The 10,706-nt window shown below is 28.8% G+C and overlaps 1 protein-coding gene across 1 annotated transcript in view; it reads left to right on the forward strand.

Annotated features, from left to right (window-relative positions):
• Positions 1 to 2,498: 2,498 nt before the first annotated feature.
• LOC107445973 (uncharacterized) overlaps positions 2,499 to 10,706 on the forward strand; it is a 17,088-nt gene continuing 8,880 nt past the window's right edge. The window contains exon 1 of the mRNA XM_016060496.3: positions 2,499 to 2,811. The gene's annotated coding sequence lies outside the window, so the exon portion shown is untranslated. The remainder of the gene's footprint in view (positions 2,812 to 10,706) is intronic.

The raw sequence follows: 10,706 nt of genomic DNA on the forward strand, positions 1-10,706 counted from the left end.
TCACTACTCAGCCTAATATTTTCAAATGTATCCAGATGCGAAAATCCGAGTTATGTAATTTTAAAGTGAAAGCTATAAAAAAAGATTTGTAACTTCTTTATAAGCATATCAATCCCACTTTTGAATGTTCTAACTTTACTCCAAATTTTCTAAGGATCTTACGATCCAAGATCACCTGGCCCTGAAATTTTATAAACTCCTTCAAGCTATATTGAAATAATGAAAAGGATATATAAACTAACAATTGAATAAAGGCCATCATTGTGATGAAGGAATTAAACTAATAGCAATGTGTAAGCGGAGCCGCTATGGCTCTAAAATGTCACTGTGAAAAACTGGAGTTCGATCTCCAGTTGCGGCGTGAAGCCTACCCTGCTTCAGATCGATGGTTACTAGATTTTCTGTGAAGTAAAGGTGGCTTGTGCGTATTGCTGACCAACCTTCCCACAATCCTGCCGTTGGTCTCGAAATTGAGGAGCCTTAACCTCCATGACCTCACTGGCCTACAACGGGCTGTCGCGGGAATGGTTTATTTCTTGATGTTTATGTGTGCGTGATTTTATTCCCAGAATGTGAATAATGAAGATAAATGCGATGATAATTTTTGCTTATTGATTTGAAATCCCTTATTAATTTCAGTTGGCCTTAGCGTCAAAGTTAAAATTTCAGGAATTGATTTTTAATGTTTTTTAAACTGAATTTTATTTATTTACTATCTTTGCTGCATCAGTAGCTATTTATATAATATGATGTTTTAAACTATAATTATTTTCAAAACTGAATATTTCAAGTCGACTAAGAGGAAGAAAATCATTTTATTTTTTTCCAAACTTAAAACGCAAAACTTTAAGTTAAACTTTTTTTTCTTTTAAAACACTGATTCTTTATTATACTTAAATTTTCAAATGATTCTTTTTGTTAAAGGAATGTACAGTTTTTTCGGTAAAACAATTGATACAATGACTTAATTTTCTCATTATTTAGCAATGAATTATTCCACTGCAGTTGCGTTTTTCAAGTAGTGCTAACTTTGAAAGTTAATTTTCGCATATTTATTATTTAAAAGAGAAATAATCTTTGGAATCTTATAATCTTGGAGAAATAATCTTATTTAATAGAGGAATATTCTTTTTATAAAATGTATTTTCAGTTTTTTAGGATATTTTCATTAACTTTATAGAGAAGTATTATTTCAAAGAATATTCTTTTAGTATAATATATTTTCAGTTTTTTTTAGAAACACATTTGAAACAATGACTTAATTTGCTCATTATTGAACAATTAGTTATTCTACAATAATTATTTTTTAAGTTGTGCTAAATTTTAAAATTTATTCTAACATAATTATAGAAGAGGAATATTTCTTAATTTATAGATTATTCTTTTTGTAATATACGAGTTGATAGTTTCTTTGGAAAATCATTCTCCAATTTGATTTACTCTTTATTTAGCAATAAATTATTCTACAGCAATAATTTTTAAGTTTTGCAACGTTCAAAAACTAATTTTAATACATATACTGCAAATTAAGAACATTTTTATACCGTATTTTATAATAATCTCTCTTATTGTATAATTAGTTATTCAACAGCAATACGATTTTAGTTGTGTAAGCTTTTAAAACTAATTTTAACAAATTTACTACAAAAGAAGAACATTCTTTATACAGTATTTTATAATGATTTTTCTTGTAATAATTAATTACTCTACAGCAACAAGAGTTAAGTTGTATAAGCTTTGGCAGGCTAATTTCAGCACATTTACTACAGAAGAAGAACATTCTTTATACAGTATTTTATAATGATTTTTCTTGTAATAGAATTAATTATTCAACAGCAATACGTTTTTAGTTGTGTAAGCTTTTAAAGCTAATGTTAACACATTTACTACAAAAGAAGAACATTCTTTATACCATATTTTCTAATAATTTCTCTCGTAATATAATTAATTATTCTACAGCAATAAATTTTAATTCGTGTAAGATTTTTAATCTAATTTTAACACATTGATTTCAAACGAAGTATATTCTTACCTACCGCATTTCGTAAACCATTCTTTTTGTAATTTAATTATTTTGCAGCAAAAAGTTTTAAATTGTGTAATCTTTTAAAGCTATTTTTAACACATTAATTACAAACGAATAACATTTTCCATATTATAAATCTTTCCATTTGTAATTTTTCTTTTTTTTAAAATCCCAGGGCACCACATATGAGCAATCTAAAAACATACAATATAAAAATTTACATAATTTCATAAATATTACATTCAAAATGGTTCCAATTATAAAGATAAATAAATTAACGAACGCAGATTAGATTTCTTTATCAACCAACGATTTCATGCAAAAATTGAAACTATTTCTCCAATTTTCAAGTGAACAGGGTTTCTTTTCAAATATGAATCATATCTTTGACATTATCTGGAAATACAGCCTTTTCTTGTCAGACACCCCTGGTTCTTTCTGACCAGCTCTTTCTTAACTTCCAGGATTGCTCATTGAAAGTAGTGACCACCCAACAAATTCATAATTCAAATCGTACTTGAAAATCATTCATACCACAGAAGAGAATTCTATCTTCTCAAGCCCCCCCATCAACTTCTTTCAAACAATCAAGATAAGGGCTGACTCATTTCCACAGGTGGGGTATAAATAAAGGGGTTGGTTGGGGTATAATAAAGGGGTCATAGCTTTATTTGAAAAGGATTGCTTGTTCTTTTTTGTTTAAGAAATTTCAGTCTTCTGCAAAAGTTGGTGGAGATCAGTTGAAAGTTGGACTTAACATTTTTGTGGTGCCAGAAAATTCGAAGGTAAATTACTTTTCTTGGTTTTGTTATTTAAAAGAATTCACATAATTTGTAAATTAAATTTTAGAGTAAAATGAAGAGTTAGTTGTAATTGCCTGGGCTAAAATGTTGGTGATAAATAAATTTTCTTTTGTTTCATTTTTGGACGTTTTTTTATGGGACTTCATTAAATTTTTAGACTATTATTCTATATTGTATATATTTTTTCTTCTTTTTAACAATTATTTTTTCGATTTTTAAATATATTTTACTTTAAAATGCATTTGGCTTGTGGATTAATTATTTTCTTTATAGATTACATTACATTTTACATTTCTTTTTTAGCTTTGTAAAACATACAAAGCAACTCTTGGTTTAACCCTTTTACGCAGAATTTTTATTAAACATATTTTTTATTGTTTTGTATTAATTTACATCAAAGTAAGAGAAAATCATTACAGTTAGCATTTTAATAATTTATGGTTATGAAATACAGCATGAAATTCTGGTGTCTTTTTTTTTGCGTTAAAGTTCCAAACACGGTTTACTTTTAAACAAAAAAAATTTTTTTTTTGGATTTATATTTTTGTTCAAATATAATTCTGTTAATCTAACAGGTTTTTTAATAACTGTTAGGCTGTTTTTTCTAATTAAAAAAGTACCCAAATATAATTTTGCTTGTAATCGTAGTCAAGAAAAAAAAATTATAAAGGGCACCGGTGTTCCCATCTGCTTCAAAGGGTTAAAGAACATTTGATAATACAATACCATTTTATAAATTCAATTTTATTTTCACTAGGTATTTATTTATATTTTATTTTATTGATAGATCATATGCATCTATTAGTACTATTATTATTTAAAAAAAACTTTTTCTTTTGTCTAAAACTTAAATTGCATCATTTTTAATTTTAAGATCCTTTTTCATTGTTTTTACAAGCTTATTTTTTTTTTTTTTAGCATTTCTTAAAAATTTTATAAGTCGCCAACATGCCAGCTCTGGTAATTACTATAACTGAACTTGTTTTTGTATATTATTTGTCTTGATGTTCAATATTAAAATTTTACGAAACTCAATCATAATTTGTTATACAATGTAGATAAAATTCTCAGTCCAAGCGACAAATCTATAATCAAAGTAATGTGTCAATTAACAATATGAAATAGACTAGAATCACATAGTTAAATTTTGGGACCATATAACCAGTTACTGTTTGCTTTTGATCCAGAAATCTATCCAATAATAATCTTTTAAACAAACTTGAAATTTTAATTAAAATGTTGAAGTAAGAAAAAATAGACGGCAAAACTTAAATAATTTGTAAAAGAAATGTGCTAAGTAACAAAATTTTCTTTACCTAAATTTTTTTATTGTTTCTTTAAAATATTCAATTAATTGCATTGTATTTACAAATTGAAAGAAATGGCGTATAATTCCAAAATGGCGCTTTTAGTAAAATTTAAAGGAATTGAATTTTAATTTTACCAGTTAGATATTTATCATTTGTATCATAACTTTATCAAATTATTACAGCTTGGATAAATACTGATGATCAAATATTTAGGTTAATTTGAATTATTATTTATAGTTAATAAGAATATAAGAATGTTAGTTACAGTTTATTTGTTCTTGCTTCATATTGTTTTCATTTTCAGTGATTTTTTCCAGAAATTTATTAATTTGTAAAATTTTGTCTGTAATATAATTTTGCTTGCTAGCAATAATGTTCATTAATTATAATTATGTTTTGCAAACTTATGTTTATTGCAACATTAGCAGACATTTTTTTTTAACACCAGCTCTGATTTAAGTAAAATATTTATACGATAGCTAAGTTCACGAAAAATTATTAAGAACAATTGTGAAATAAAAAATTAGAAACTGTCTTTTCTTCTAAGGTTGTTAATTTTAAAAGTCAGAAGAAGTTGTTTAAAAATTTGTGACATAGCAAGGGAGAGAGTCCAAGGATGCTAGGAATTCAACTAACTAAAATTACAAATAAAATGATAAGAAGGGAAATTCTATATTAAAATCTAGCATTGAATCATCTAAATTTTTTTGGTCTATTTGAATAGTCTATGTTACTATGTTACATCGAAATGTTTTTCTTTTTTTAAAAAATAAATAAATCAAGCCTTAAATTAATTATAAACGCATGTAATAATGCGCTTGAAAATTAAATTTAGGGCAAAGATTGGTTGAATAGGTTATAAGAACAAATGATTATTTGCTTTTTTTTCTCCCTTGAAAATAAAAAATATAATCGGTTATTTTTACTACAGTTGTCTATTTTGTACATGCATTGAACTACTGATATTGTATTACTTTGAACTGAGCAAGAACAATGATACACAATAATTATGCAAGTACGACGATGATTGATTAATATAAAGTTAAAATATAGTTTTATTTCCAACAATGAATAGCTTAACCTTTTAGTGGAAACAAAAGTGCAAACAGAAATATTTGTGCTTTTGTTCACATAAGTTATATTTTTTTTTATCTTACTTTAATGGATGAAATCCCCCCCCCCACGAAATTACAGCCTAAACATTCAACTCTCACCCTAAACATTCGGTCAAAAATTGAATTTGCGACTTTCCCTAATGAAATAAAATTATAACTAAAAGCATAACTACTGTGGAAAAGAATTTTATGCACTTTGTAAATCTTAACCCTTTCGAGTTTGAAATCACATTTCCTAATAACGAACTTTTCCGGAAGATTTTATATTTAATGTGATAGCAAAATTTTTGTTTCTCTTTTTAATTTCTGGCTTTATAGATTTAATTAAAAATGATTTTGGCTATCATTTTATAAATATTAATTAAGTATACATATAAAAGTCCTCATCATATATTCCTCAAACTCCCAGTTCGAACTTAATAACTATATTCCGTTATTACTTAGTGTATTAAGCTCTGGCATAATATAAAAATATTCCTTCATGTAATACTGATTAAGTTGTAATTTTACTACTTTGTAAAAACATGATCAGTAGGAATAAAAGTTGACAGAGCTCAAGGTCTGATGGTCAAAGGTCAAAGTTGATGGCTCAAGGGATAGAGCGTTCTTCTTCTAATGAGATGAACTGGGTTCGAATCCTAGTCGATACGAATTCCGCATCCGGCTTGCACCGACCTCAATGCTGACGTAAAATATCCTCAGTGGTAGACGGATCATGGGTTAGAGTCTCCTTGCCGTCGAGAAAACCGTGTGAGGTTCTCGTGGTCTACCTCTCCATGTAACGCAAATGTGGGTTAGTTCCATCAAAAAGTCCTCTAGGAAGGCAAATTTCTCTCATTGCTTGATCCAGGAGTCCCCTTGTCTTCTAGATTGAGTTCAAAATTACAAGGCTACGGAGCTGAACATTAGTAGCCGTAAAACCTTAAATTGGGTCGGTTGTTCAATAACGGTTAAAAAAAAAAGAATAAAAGTTGACAGATATGCAATACATTTTGATATAGACGATCTAAAAATTGTTTTTATTGCTATACTGAGATATACTGACTTTGAAGCAGTTTTTTTGGAAATAAATTTTGATAGTTAATAATGGTATTTAGAAATTCAAAGCTAGTTTTGTAAAGTCAAAGTGGAAGTTAACTTTCAGCAGTTTTGAGAAAAGTCAGTTTCAATATATTTTATTTTCTCCAGGTTGTGGGTACGCTGTATTTGTGCTAGGTGTACTGATACTTTTGAGCGGTCCTGTATATCTCGGGTATAATGTACAGGTGTTTTTCTTTTAAAAAAAACTTTTCATTTTTAAAATAAGCGCGAGAGTATAGTCAAAACCAGTTTCGCAATTTTCGGTATCAAATATAATAGAAAAAATTCTATATCACGTTAATTAATATTTTTGGTTAGAAATTATTATTCAAGATTAAAAATATTCCAAGCGAAATGCACTCATCATCATCAACTCCTTTCATGTCCAAAGGCACATAAAACCATCTTGCTTGTTCACTTGTTAGCCACAGCCATTTTTGCTTCCTGCCAACTGATACATCTATTCTCATTCCTGTCTATCTTTGATTTTTCTGCGCCATGTTGTTTTTTGGTTTACAATCAATTACTTTCCAAACAACTTACGAAGATAATTACTCTCTTTTAATTTTAAGTGTTACTCATTTTTTGAATTATATAATTATATAGTTGTACATATTATATAGTTGTATAATTATATAGTTGTATAGTTATACAATATTAGTTGGTATTTTGTTATCTGGAATTTATTAATAAAACAACTTAAAATCAATCTAAAAAAGGGTTTTTGTCCCACCCACAAACTTTAAAAAACCCAATAAAACCTGCGTGGGTTTTTATTAAAAATGAATGCGGCAAAACCCACGATCAAGTGGTATTTTTCAGGTTCTATTATAGCCATAATAGAAATCTTTGAATTTCTTTCTATCAATTTTTATTTCTTATTTGATTTTAAATATAGTATTTAAACCCAGGGCTAAAGAGAATGCAAGGGCTAGTTCACTCTGCTCTTAGAGCTGAAGCTACGATTTCCCTCCTCATGACGTCACTGTGTCCACAGATCTCGGAGATCGCAAGCAAAGATATGATAACTTTACATCTTTCTCTTGTAAAATTAAGTTAGACTTTTTCTGGTTATTAGCCTTCAAACTTTACGTAATTAACACATTATTTCCGTTCATAAACATAGTTCAAAAAAAACTTTCTTGGTTATTATATTAAAAAAATACCATTTTAAACTTATAAAAATGTTTTGCTAGTTGGTGAAAATGACACGATAAATACTTTATTTTAAAAAGTTCAGTTTTAACTTTAACTATTAAGAAAAATGAAGGCATATATCGACACTTTTTTTATCTACATATTCTTTTATAAAGATAAGTTAAGTTAAATTTAGAATCCCTGATTTTAAAATATGTCGTTAATAGCAATTTGTTCATACTTAATCATTAGGAAACATCAACCTTAAACGCTAATTACTGAAACAAAATAATAATTTAGGTTCATAATGACATTAGAAATTTTACAATTGTTTATAGACATTTAAATTTACGATGATATAATTTATAGATATTTAAATTGAAGAGAATATAATTTTTAAAAAAAATCATAAATATTTAGAATAACTACATTAAAAAATATGTTATGAAATTAGGAGAATTTCAACTATATACTATATATTTTATTTATACTTTTTATTTACATTTTAATTTTCTTTGACTTTATCTATTTTTTAATTCTTTTCACCTGCCTTTCTTTATGAAGTAGCGAGGCGGTTTCTATTTAGATAATGAATTTTTATAAAAGTTCTTTACGACAGAATAAACGTATTGCGGTTTTATATTAACTGTGTCATTTCGGAATCCATTCTTTACATAGTTGTTCATTTACTTTAGGGAACACGCGAAAAATTATACTTTTTCCTTTTGTTTTTATATCAGAATTTTTGCAAGTTGCAATCGCGCAAACTGGCATTTCGATAATAGTTTTAAATTCTTGTAAATTCACTGCAAAAACTGAGGAAAGTCATTATGGAAAATAACAAATGTCTTAGAATATCTCGCAAAAAGAAATGATCCAATATTAGTTAGAGCTAGTAAGGCCAAACGTTTCGTTCTTGAAGTAACAGTGCGAGCTTTGCTCCAAAGTGACGTCACTAGTGACGTCGGAGGATCGGCGCGGCGAGAGATACTTCAAAGGAGTGAACCAGCCATTCTATTCTCTTTAGCCCTGATTTAAACCTGCCTACAAAACTAATTATGTAACTTTAACACTGAGAAAATATGATTCAGGTCACATACATCATGGTTCTGGACTTCTAGTAAAGTTAGTTCCATATGCATGTGTTTTTTTAGAGCAAATCAAATAACTATAATGAATATCATTAATTGAATAGTAATTCTGTATTAAGTTGACCTGAACTAAAATTGTCTGAGACCTAAATCTATTGATCTATTGGTAAAATCTATTTTGGGAATGAAATAAGTTAATATATAAGATTTATTTCAAAGCGCTTATTAACAACTTTTAAATAATATACCTACTTGCTTAACTGAAATAGAAGTTTTATAGCATTTTTTAAATAGTAATTTATTTAGCATAACAAAAAAACCGTATATATCATTTGCGGGATTTATTATACGTCACACCCGTTTATAGAGCGGACCCATTAATACATCCGTTCATTCATCCCCAGATCGTACTTTTGACATGAACCAGAAAAAGATTAATCTCCAATTCAGTACCCCCAGTGGTATAATTTGTTATGGGAAGGAGGGGATTTGTTATGGGAATATCGATGACTTTGTGACCCGACAGATTTAACGTGCGCCAGCCCCCATTTACTACACGGGGAGTCTTCGGCCGGCTGGATTCGAACACCCGTTCTCATGAACGTGAGTCCAGCGCCCTGCCAACCTGGCTAATCTCTTTCTTTACAATAATTTTTTGAAATAAATGGGATTGATGAGGACATTCACTTCCTGTTAATAATAATAATTATAATAATCTAAGAAAAAGATGATTATAAATTTGAATGAATTTATTTTTGAATAACACAATCATTAAATTTGTTAAAACAACCAGTATCTTTGGAAATTATCTAATGCCCCCAAAAATTATAGTTGTAAAGAAAATAAATTTCAAAAAATAATTTTTTGTATACAATAAATATCTATGTATATACACTGCCTTGCAGTTGAAAAATCAGCCTAGGCGTCAAAAAAAATTGAGATTTTTATATGTTTGGCATCTTTATATGGTAAGCTACATATTACAAATAAATAAATAAATAAATTTTGTTTTACCAGTTTTATCAAATTCTATTAAAGCGTTCATAGCAGTAGAAGAAAAGTTGTCAAGTCACTTTTCTCGGAATCAATCGAGAAGTACGTTGTTTTCCCCATTGCACGGCAGTACAGTATTTTTGGGTATTTCGGGTTCAACTCCGTAGCCTTGTAATTTCGAACCCAATCCAGGTGTATTGGTTTAAGTTTTCGGATAAATTTACCTTCGTAGAGGACTTTTTGATGGAACTAACCCGCATTTGCGTTACATTGGGAGGAAAACCACGAGAACGGCCCACTGTTTGCCTAACGGCGAGGTGACTTTAACCCATGATCCGTCTACCACTGATGATATTTCACGTCAGCACTGTAGTCAGTGCAAGTCGGATGCAGAATTCGCATATACTAGCCATCGCCGGAATTCGAACCCGGTTCAGGTTCACCTCATTCGAAGGCGAACGCTCTATCCCCTGAGCCATCGCTGCTGAAGTACAGGGGTTGGACAAAATTATGGAAACTCTTCGATCCAATTCTATGTAAACAATCTATTATTCTGGAGGATTTTCAATGGCAAAGCTGTTGCCGCAATTTGAAAGAAGATGGTCTCCCTTTCAACCATGTGAAATCTAGAATCTCCAAACTGTGGAGAGGAAATTAATAACTTTAACAATTTGGAAATTATTTCATACGAATGCTTTCTTAATTATAAAATGATAGAAGCTTTAACTTTTTCTGGACGGCCGAGTCATAATTGAATTCGCACTGAATCAGAATTAAGATAGTAAAAAACAAAAAGCGGTAACTTAAGTTTGGGCATCATAAAAGAGTAACTATACAATTTTTGATTCGAACTAAGTAGTGGTGAATTAAATAAAGCAAACTATTATTACCCCGACCACAAATAAACTGCTATAAAAATAGTCTGGCTATCAGTTTTATCTTTTTTTATCCTGATTACCGACATCCTGAGTATGAATATATGACCATATATGGCAACGTTACTTTTAAAAAGTAACGAGTAAAAGTACAAGTATTTTTAAAAAAAGTAACGAGTAAAAAGTATTCTTATTTTAAAAAGTAACGAGTAAAAAGTACAAGTAAAAGTACAAGTACTAAACAAAAATCATTTAATTCCGCATCTAAAGTACATT

This window comes from Parasteatoda tepidariorum, chromosome 9 (genome assembly GCF_043381705.1).
Source record: "Parasteatoda tepidariorum isolate YZ-2023 chromosome 9, CAS_Ptep_4.0, whole genome shotgun sequence".
Classification (NCBI taxonomy): Eukaryota; Metazoa; Arthropoda; class Arachnida; order Araneae; family Theridiidae; genus Parasteatoda; species Parasteatoda tepidariorum.